Source organism: Phoca vitulina, unplaced genomic scaffold (genome assembly GCF_004348235.1).
Source record: "Phoca vitulina isolate PV1807 unplaced genomic scaffold, GSC_HSeal_1.0 scaffold53, whole genome shotgun sequence".
NCBI lineage: Eukaryota > Metazoa > Chordata > Mammalia > Carnivora > Phocidae > Phoca > Phoca vitulina.
The window spans coordinates 8,136,854-8,145,574 of record NW_022589756.1 but is presented as its reverse complement, the minus strand read 5'-3'; the positions used below and the strand labels follow the sequence as shown (position 1 = coordinate 8,145,574).

Below are 8,721 nucleotides of genomic sequence, written 5' to 3'. Positions count from 1 at the left end.
AGAGCGCCAATCTCCGGGGAGCTGAGAGAAGAGGGTGGGGAGGCGGGCTCTCCACAGAGCGCCAAGACGCAAAGGGCACTGAAGGAAACGCTGCGCTGTAGTGTCAGCGCCACACTCCCGCAGCGTCAGCGACCATTTCAGCAAAACAGCGGTCACATTAAATCCATGCTACTTAATTTGCATTTTATTAAAGTTTTGTTTGTCTTAATTGGCATATTTACTTCCATGTATGAACAGTATAACTACCAGGAGTTTATACTAGTTTTAAGTTTCCATGCATTGAAACAACTTGGCTGATTTAAGTCAATAACGAAAGATCCATGAACTTACTCTCTTTAGAGAAACATTACCCTAAGTGATGCCTCTAAAGTAGTAAGAGTATTACACGTAAGAAGCTGAGCTCCTAAGAGGATAGAGCATGGCTTCTCAGGTAGTATCTGTAGGAGTGGTTAAAAGGATGGCCTTTGGATCAGTTTGCTATGGGTCTGAGACCTGGACCCGTCATTGCATAGGTCTGTGGCCTGGGCCACTTACTTACCTTCCCTGATTATTTGATCGTCTGTAATAACGTACTTATGTTTTAAGGATGTCGAGTATTAAATGAGACAGTCTATGAAATGTGATTAGTTCAGTCTGAAAAAGGCCAATTCCTCAGAAACACTGGTTGCTGTCGTTATTCTTTTAAAGCTTTTTATGACTTGGTACCTAGCTGCTTATATTTCTAGCTTCATCTCTTGCTACAACTCTCTCCCTAAACACTATGCTTCAGCCTTGATGAATTTAAAATATTTCCAAGTTCTCTGCATATGTCTGGCTCTTTCTTTAGCTTCCAGGTCCTTGCTCATGCTGTTCCCTCTAGCAAATTAACTGAACCCGAGGAGGGAGGTAGTGGAAACTTCCATTTATAAGTCAGAAGCACAGCTAAGAAGCTGGACTTGCAATGGGCATCTGAAGTGCAGACATTCTTGTGGGCCTGAGCCCTTAACCTGTGGGATCTGATGCTATCTCCAGGGAGACAGTGTCAGAATGGAGTTAAATTGCAGGACACCCAGCTGCTATTGCAGAATTGCTTGATGTGAGGAAAACCGCTGCATCTGGTGTCAGCAGAAGTAGTCACGGAGCACTGTGTGCAATGTGAATGAAAACAACAGCGTGTTTCTTTACCATGCTTTGCCCCCATAGCTCTCCCCACAGTGGACTGTGTCGCTGCTCTGCCTCCCTGTGCGGTGGAAGTTCTATTTATCTTGTTCCTCACTTTGTATTTCTAGTACTGCGGATTGTGCCTGGAATCAAATAATTGTTCGCTCTTCCAAGTCTAGCCTAGTTCTTTAGCCCAAACCTTTGCTATTTAGGAACAGGCCTTCCCACCAAGTTTTGTTTTCCATCCCCTTCAAAATTTTTCAAGTGTTTAGAAAATGGAACTGAAGCTGGCACGACGGAGGTCGCAAAACTGTCCCGTGAGAACAGGTCACTGGAGACTTTCCCTTTGAAGTCGAGGATTACTGATACTCCATCTCACACAACTGCACCTTGTCTCTGCATTTCTAATCATTACTTCTGTTCAACACTGTGGCTTGGGGTAGAGCAAGGGGAAAACAAAAACACAGTACAGGTCACATGGCATCTCAGACCCCTGAATACAGCAAGAAGGCTGAAAACCCCCAGAGGGGCACAACCTCTCCTAAAGTTCTCTATCTGTAAGCATATCCTATAACCCAGCAATTATACTCTTGAGTGAAAAGAGAAATGAATGCTTACATCCAACAAAAGACATTATTTATAATATCCAAACAGGAGGTTCATCCATGTTCTTACAAATAAGCTATAGTTCCTTTTTTCATTGCTGTGTAGTATTCTATTGTGTGAAAATACAATTTATCCATTCAATTGATATATATCACAGACCTAATGTGTATGAAAGAAACCAGATATAAAAGGTTAACACAAGTTCACCTGTTAACACAAAGTTCAGGCAGAGGTAAAATGAATTTTATGGTCCTAGAAGTCAAGAGTACTGGTTACATCTGGAAGATGATATGGACTGAAAGAGGGAAGGAGAAAGTCTTCTGGAGTGCTGAAAATGTTCTATCTTAATCTAGTAGTTACATGGGAACGTAATTTACATGCAAAAATTAATCAAGTGGTGTGCTTAACATGTACTTTTTGCATGTAATATCTCAATTAAAAAAAAACTCCAGAGGGACAATTCATTTAACAGATGTTTTAATGTATTTTGACAAATCAATTTGTCCAGAGAATTCAGTGAAATAAGGCAGAAGGAATAGGATGAGTGGCCCACTCCACACTGAACCCCCAAGTTGGACAAGCCACCAGGAGACCCTTGCACATACTTCCCCTACCCACGAAGAAGCTAGAAATCATAGCCCCTCTCTCCATGCTAGCTGCATCCCTTACTTATCGTCCTGTTGTTTTGGTAATCATGCTGTGCTTTATTTTACTTGCATGTCTAGCTCCCCTCCTAGAATGTAAGCTCTTTGAAGTCAATGACTTCCATCATCAGTGCTTAATAAGTGTCTGGCATATAATGAATATGCGATAAATGCTTGCAGATTATATTGTACTGTATTCAGTTATCATGTTGTGTACATATGAAGAAATGTGCTCCTGGGGATGTCTTTAAAAAAAGGAAAAAAAAAAAATTGCCTCTGTGTTGTTAGGTGCCAGGCAGTGGGAATGACTCAATGTAAAAGGCATTAAGGGAAGGACTTCTTCATCTAGTTACAAGTTTTCTACCTTGTTAACTTAAAGATTTAGAGGCAGCTGTTCAATTTATTATCTCTAATAAAACTGCCATTTCTGGCTTTTTATATTTTCTAATTTCACAAAGCAGATGCCATTTTCCATGGACTTAATCCATTATGGAGAATTTCAGATATATAAAAGTAGAGATGATAGCGTATCAAACCTCCACATACCCATTACCCAGCTTCAACAGTTATCAGTTCATCCACCAAACTGTTAATGCTTCTAGCTTTCTACTCAGGGGAAGTCACAAAATACATCTGTTTCCTTCTGGTTCTGCTCAGCTTGGTCACTGGAGACATGTTTTAATTGCCTTCTTTCAAATAAAGATGATGGTATCTTCTTTACCATCAACTACCAGACCAAAGCTGTACTGTTGGTCAGAGTGCTCTACTTCCTGAGACATGCTACATCCTCTATCTGTCCACCACAACCAGCTGCAGAGGTGAGACAGAAGCAGCTCCTGAGACGGGACTAGCCAGGCCTTGGATAACTGCAGAAGTTCACTCACCTTGAGTGTGTCCCGATTTCCTAAGCGTGCTGCTGAAAAGAACAGCTTTACAGGGGCACAACGAAGCATTCCTCAGCCATGATTCTCACTGAGCATCCAGGCTCCCTGAGCTCTCTCTTTCTGCCTTTATACAGGGCACGGGCCCTAGAAACCATTACCAGCTTGAGAAGAGGCATTCAGGCGTTGTGTGCTTTTTTGAAAGAAAGGTGTATTTTCAAGGTCCTATGCTGTTTTCAGTAACATGCTGTAGCACTGAGATGGAAGATCTACTTCTGGACCCTCTGGGAAGATTTAAGAATTTGGGGGAAAGAACTCTGACCTCCAGTGGGTCTTAACCAACTAAGCAAAAATACTCCCCATTTGTATTTCTTTGTGCCTCCCGTTTCTTGAAAGATCCGCCAGCCGCCACTCCCACCCCCCTGCCGTTTCTACAATCTGCAGAACAGACTGGTAAAAGCATTAGTACTCTTAGCCAGCTTGGAGGAGAACACACCATCACCCAGGCTGGGTGCAGGCCACACCCTGCTCCCATCCCCCCACGTGCTGAGCAGGGCTCCAAACAGTTCCGTCACGGTAACTTTCCTCTTGTTATTCGGCCAACAACAAGCAATTACGTGTCACAACTGACGTCAGCCAGCCTCCCGGACTGACATCGGCAGGCTGTGTCACAGGCCTCAGCGTTAACGCTGCTCCTGCCCTTGAGGAGAGATGCAGTGGGCTGCATGTGTAACTGAGTTCTCGACTCAGTCGTCTGGGTGTCTGCGAAGCCCTGGGCTGGGGAGCGAGCAGGACTTGTGCCGACACGCAGCAAGCAGCCCTCAGGGTGCCCTATGGCCAGTGGTTAGTAGAGCCATCAGGACAGGGGAACAGCGGGGGTGGGCCACATGCCTGCTTCCTTTCATCCTCCAAGTTCTGTAACCCACAAGCAGAAGTTACCTATATCGTGGGGGCCATTTTCCTACTCTCAGAGGCAGGATAAATTTTCTATCTTCACCACTTTGCGGGTTGTGATGATGAAATGAGGTAAGGTGACAGAAGAGGATCCTGAAATGTGCTGGAGTGACACTCTGTGATTTGGCTTCAGTGACCAGCCTCTGTAGTTACCTTCCTGGCCTCCACCTGTGCCCCAGGGCAGAGATAAAGACAGGGGACGCTAATTCACTCCGATGGGGTGACAGGAAGAGAGAGCTGGCCAGCACTAGGTGGGAAAGCCTCTGCTCCTTTCCCAACTAGGATCTCTGGCTTATTGCTCCAAGGCTGGCTGCCAAGAGCTGCCCACCACCTGGGAACTTGCCACCTAGGGGAGACCAGGGGCTATAGTATTTCTCTGATCCTTTTTCTGTACCAAATGCCTTCAAGCCTCCAGACCCTCACGGTTGGTGAAAATGGCTCTGCTTTCTGACCCCCTCTCCTCTCTTTGAAAGATGCACACCATTTAGCTTAAGTTTTGCATACTCTAAACATTGAGGACAGAAAGGAAATCATGTAGAGTGTACACACATGCCAACTGCCTCAGCCCCTGGCTACAGGAGCAGGTTAATTATGGGTTGTTTAATGCTCTTTAGTAAAAGTGGGGGAATAAAAATCACAAAACCTTAAGATTAATGAAAGAGGAAAATGGAACAAATCTGTTCACTTAAATTCCACTGATTCTATTTTAGAAAACGAAGGGGGAAGAAGTAAGCAAAAGGAGTAAACTAGTCAATGCGGTGCCTGAATTGGGCACAAAACAACTCTTTGCTTCTCCATATTACCGCAGCCCTTTCCTTCTAAAAGGATAAACCCAACACCAAAGTAGAGGCTGAGAAAACTGAAAACACATTTTCCCTTCAAGAGAGAAAGTCAGTCAGGAGCAGGAGATGAGCCTACACCCCACCTAACTCCATTTCAAAACAAAGGAAGCAACAACTTTATAGTTGATTGAGTACAAAGTATAAAGCTAGATAGAGGAGGAAGAACTTTCTTGAGCACTTAGAAATGCCAGGCATTGCATCTAGATGCTTGACATATCAACTTAAGCACCTAACAAAGGGGCACCTGGATGGCTCAGGCAGTTAAGCGTCTGACTCTTGGCTTCAGCTCAGGTCATGAGATTGGGGTCCTGGGATCGAGCCCTGCATCAGGCTCTGTGCTCAGCACGGAATCTCCTTGAGATTCCCTCCCTCTCCCTTTACCCCTCCCCCGCTGGCAAGCATGCTCTCGCTCTAAAATAAATAAAATCTTAAAAAAAAAAAAGACTGGAGATTGGAATTACTATCCTATGAGGAATGTGAGTTCCAGAAAGGGTCCTAACAAAAGGTCACAGAGTTAGGAAGCAGAACTGTAATTCAGACCCAAGTCCCTCAGCTCCACAGCTCCCAGTATTTCTGCTAAGCTATAGCACTGGCAGCACTGGTGTTGTGGGTAGTGCCCCAGCCCCTTCCCCCACCCTGGTTTTAAACATCAAGTCTGCTCTAGTAGCAGCATAGAATGGACGACTAACTGGCTTGTCTTCATCACTTTACCTCTCTTATCTGTGTCTAGTTTGTCAGTATCTTTTTTGATAAATCACTAGATGAAATAAACATGGTGACCTTATTTTCATTTCATTAATAGGGCTCAGTAAGAAAAGTTACATAAAACGGTGAGATAACATAGGCAATAACAAACTGTTAACAGATATGGCTTACAAATGTGAGACCTACTGTTACTTTTCAGTAACAACTTGATAAATTGTGGTCACCTTTTCTAAAATGAAGAAAAACACCATATAAAGTTTGGAGGGAAAAAGCAACAAAGATGAAACAATGATGGAAACCAGATCCCAGAGGAAGGGCAGTCAAGTCAGGAGGAGTATTATGCTTATAGAAAAGAAGGTGACTTCAGGCTGGACTGTGGCACACTAAATGATTAAGATCAACTTGAAAAAACAAACAAAACCCCAACACCAAAGGTCTACTAACAGTTATTATCAGGCAGAGAATAAGAAGAAAAGGTGAGCTTTAAGAAGGGAGTAGACTTTTCTGCCTCGGTGGTGTTTGCCAATCCAGGAAGGGCAGCTGAGATCCACAGAGACCAGCTGGAGACAAGCAGTACTGGGCAGAAGTCACATGGCCACCAGAAGTAGAGAACTAGCTATAATACTGCTCATCTCACTCCTCTCCATGAAGGGCTGTGCTCTGCACTGTGGGAGTAACTGAAAGCCAGAGTTGCTTCTAAGACTCAAGGAGCTGAAGGAACAGATGGGGGTCTGAATCCAGAGCCTAGTAAAGGCACAGTCTCCAGCCTAATGATCCCTTTCTGGACTGTCTCTGAAAGGCTCAACTTTGAAGTGGAGAGAGGGCCTGCTGGGGAGGGGTCATTCAAAGGACCTCGATAAAGCTCAAGCCTTTTTCTTGGACAACTAGTGCTCTTAGATGCCCTGGCAAAAGGAAACAGAGATCCTCCTTGGAAGAAGCTAACATCATCTAGGTCTTGAAGTATTCTTGAAAGCAAATTCTCTCATAAAATGCTCAGCAAATAAAAAATGATGAGGTATACTTTGAAACAAGACAACAGGGTAACGAGAGACTGCACGCAGGTACTCCAGATCTGAGGTCATCTGATGTAGACTGTAGAACTATGCTTACTATGTTCATTGAGATAGAAGATGAATTTAAGACTTTAAAAGCAACAAAAAGCTGTAAAACATGATAGAACAGTTGAAAAAGATAATAGAAATCAGAACTGAAAAATAAAATGAGGACTAAGGCATCAATGAATGAGTTTAGCAGTAGCTTAGACTGAATTAGAAGAAACTATCAACAATGACACATGGAGAAACAAAGCAAGGGGGTAGGGAAGGAGGGTATGAGACACAATGGATACAATGAGTAGGTCTAACATATGTTTAACTGCAGTCCCAGGAAGAGGGGAGAGAATGGGATAGAGTCAATATGAGATCGAAGCTGAAAATTACTCAATTAAAAAAAAAAAATCAACTTCCCATGGAAAGAAGCCCAAGCAGAGAAAACCCATACTCAGAAACACCACAGTAAAACTAGAGAAAACACACTCTAAAACCAGACAATATTAAAAAATAAAAACATAAAAGCAGCCAGAGAAATATCCTCAAGACAGACCTGAGAGTTCTTAACTACATCATTAAAAGCCAAAGACAGTGGAAAGATAGTTTCAAGGTGCTAAAAGCAAATAAATGCAAACCCAGAATTCTTTACTTAGTGAAAACTGAATTCAAGAATGGAACAAGATAATGACATGCCATACAGTCAAAACTTGAATAATTTGCTATCAGCAGATTACTAAAGTAAATTCTTTAGGCATAAAGAAAATAATACTTGCAAATTACCTGATTACCCATCAATAATAAAACAGATAAACTGTGATATATCCGCATCATGGGATCCTATATATCAATGAAAATAAAAAGCAAAGAAAGTAATAAATATAACAGTAAATACAAATGAATATTGAGTGTATATAACAAAAATAGTAATAATAAATTAGTCTTGTGGATTTTTGAAATAGTATCATACATGGAGAAACTTCAGAAAATATCTAAATGACCAATAAACATATGAAAAGGGAGTCAACTATATCAGTCATAAGGAAATAAAAATTAAAACTACAGAAAATATCATCACATACATACTGAACAACTAAAACTCATATACTCCTAGTGGGAGTGAAAATTGGTAGCAATATAGTAAACCACTTTGTAGATTCTTATAAACTCATGTAACTCCCTGTAATCCAACAAGCCACTCCTAGGTGCATTGTCCACAAAAATGTGTGCACATGGGCCCCAGGATACATATATAAGAATATTCATGAGCCCAAACTGGAAGCTATACAAATATCCAGCAAGAATCAAACAAACTGTGAGATATTTGCATAATGGAATCCTATGTATCAATGAAAATGAGTGAAAATGAACACAGCTACACACAATGTGACTCAATCTCACAATGTTGCACACAAGCAGCCAGAACAACAAATTCACTAAAATGATTCCATTTATCTAAAACTAACAATAACAAACCTAAACTATAGTTAAGGGATTCAGAATTAGGTAGTGGAGTATAACAAGAATACATGGAAGAAAATACCAAAAAAGCTGGGCTGCTGGTGGAAGGAAGAAGGCAAGGAGGTGGGAGGAGAGAATGGTGGAAGGGGCCAATAGGGGGTACTTCTTGGATGCCGCATATGTTCTTGACCTAAGTAAGGACGACATAGGCATCGGTTAAACAATTCACTTTCCTATTTGTTACAGTTTACTGTCAACTTTTAAAAATGACAGAGAAGTTAAGATTTAGTAATTTTAACTATATGAATGCTTGTTTAAATACGGAAATAAATTCTTCATGCATGTGGAACGTCAAAAAAACTTGGGTTTAGTGATTCTAACTGGACAAAGGAAGAACATGAAATTACTAATGTGATTTAATACAGGAAGAAAAAGGAAGTTT

General features: G+C 41.8%; 1 protein-coding gene across 2 annotated transcripts in view; it reads right to left on the bottom strand.

The window, feature by feature from the left end:
• Positions 1–8,721, bottom strand: part of ELP3 (elongator acetyltransferase complex subunit 3) — a 100,999-nt gene that overhangs the window by 2,467 nt on the left and 89,811 nt on the right. The window lies entirely within an intron of this gene.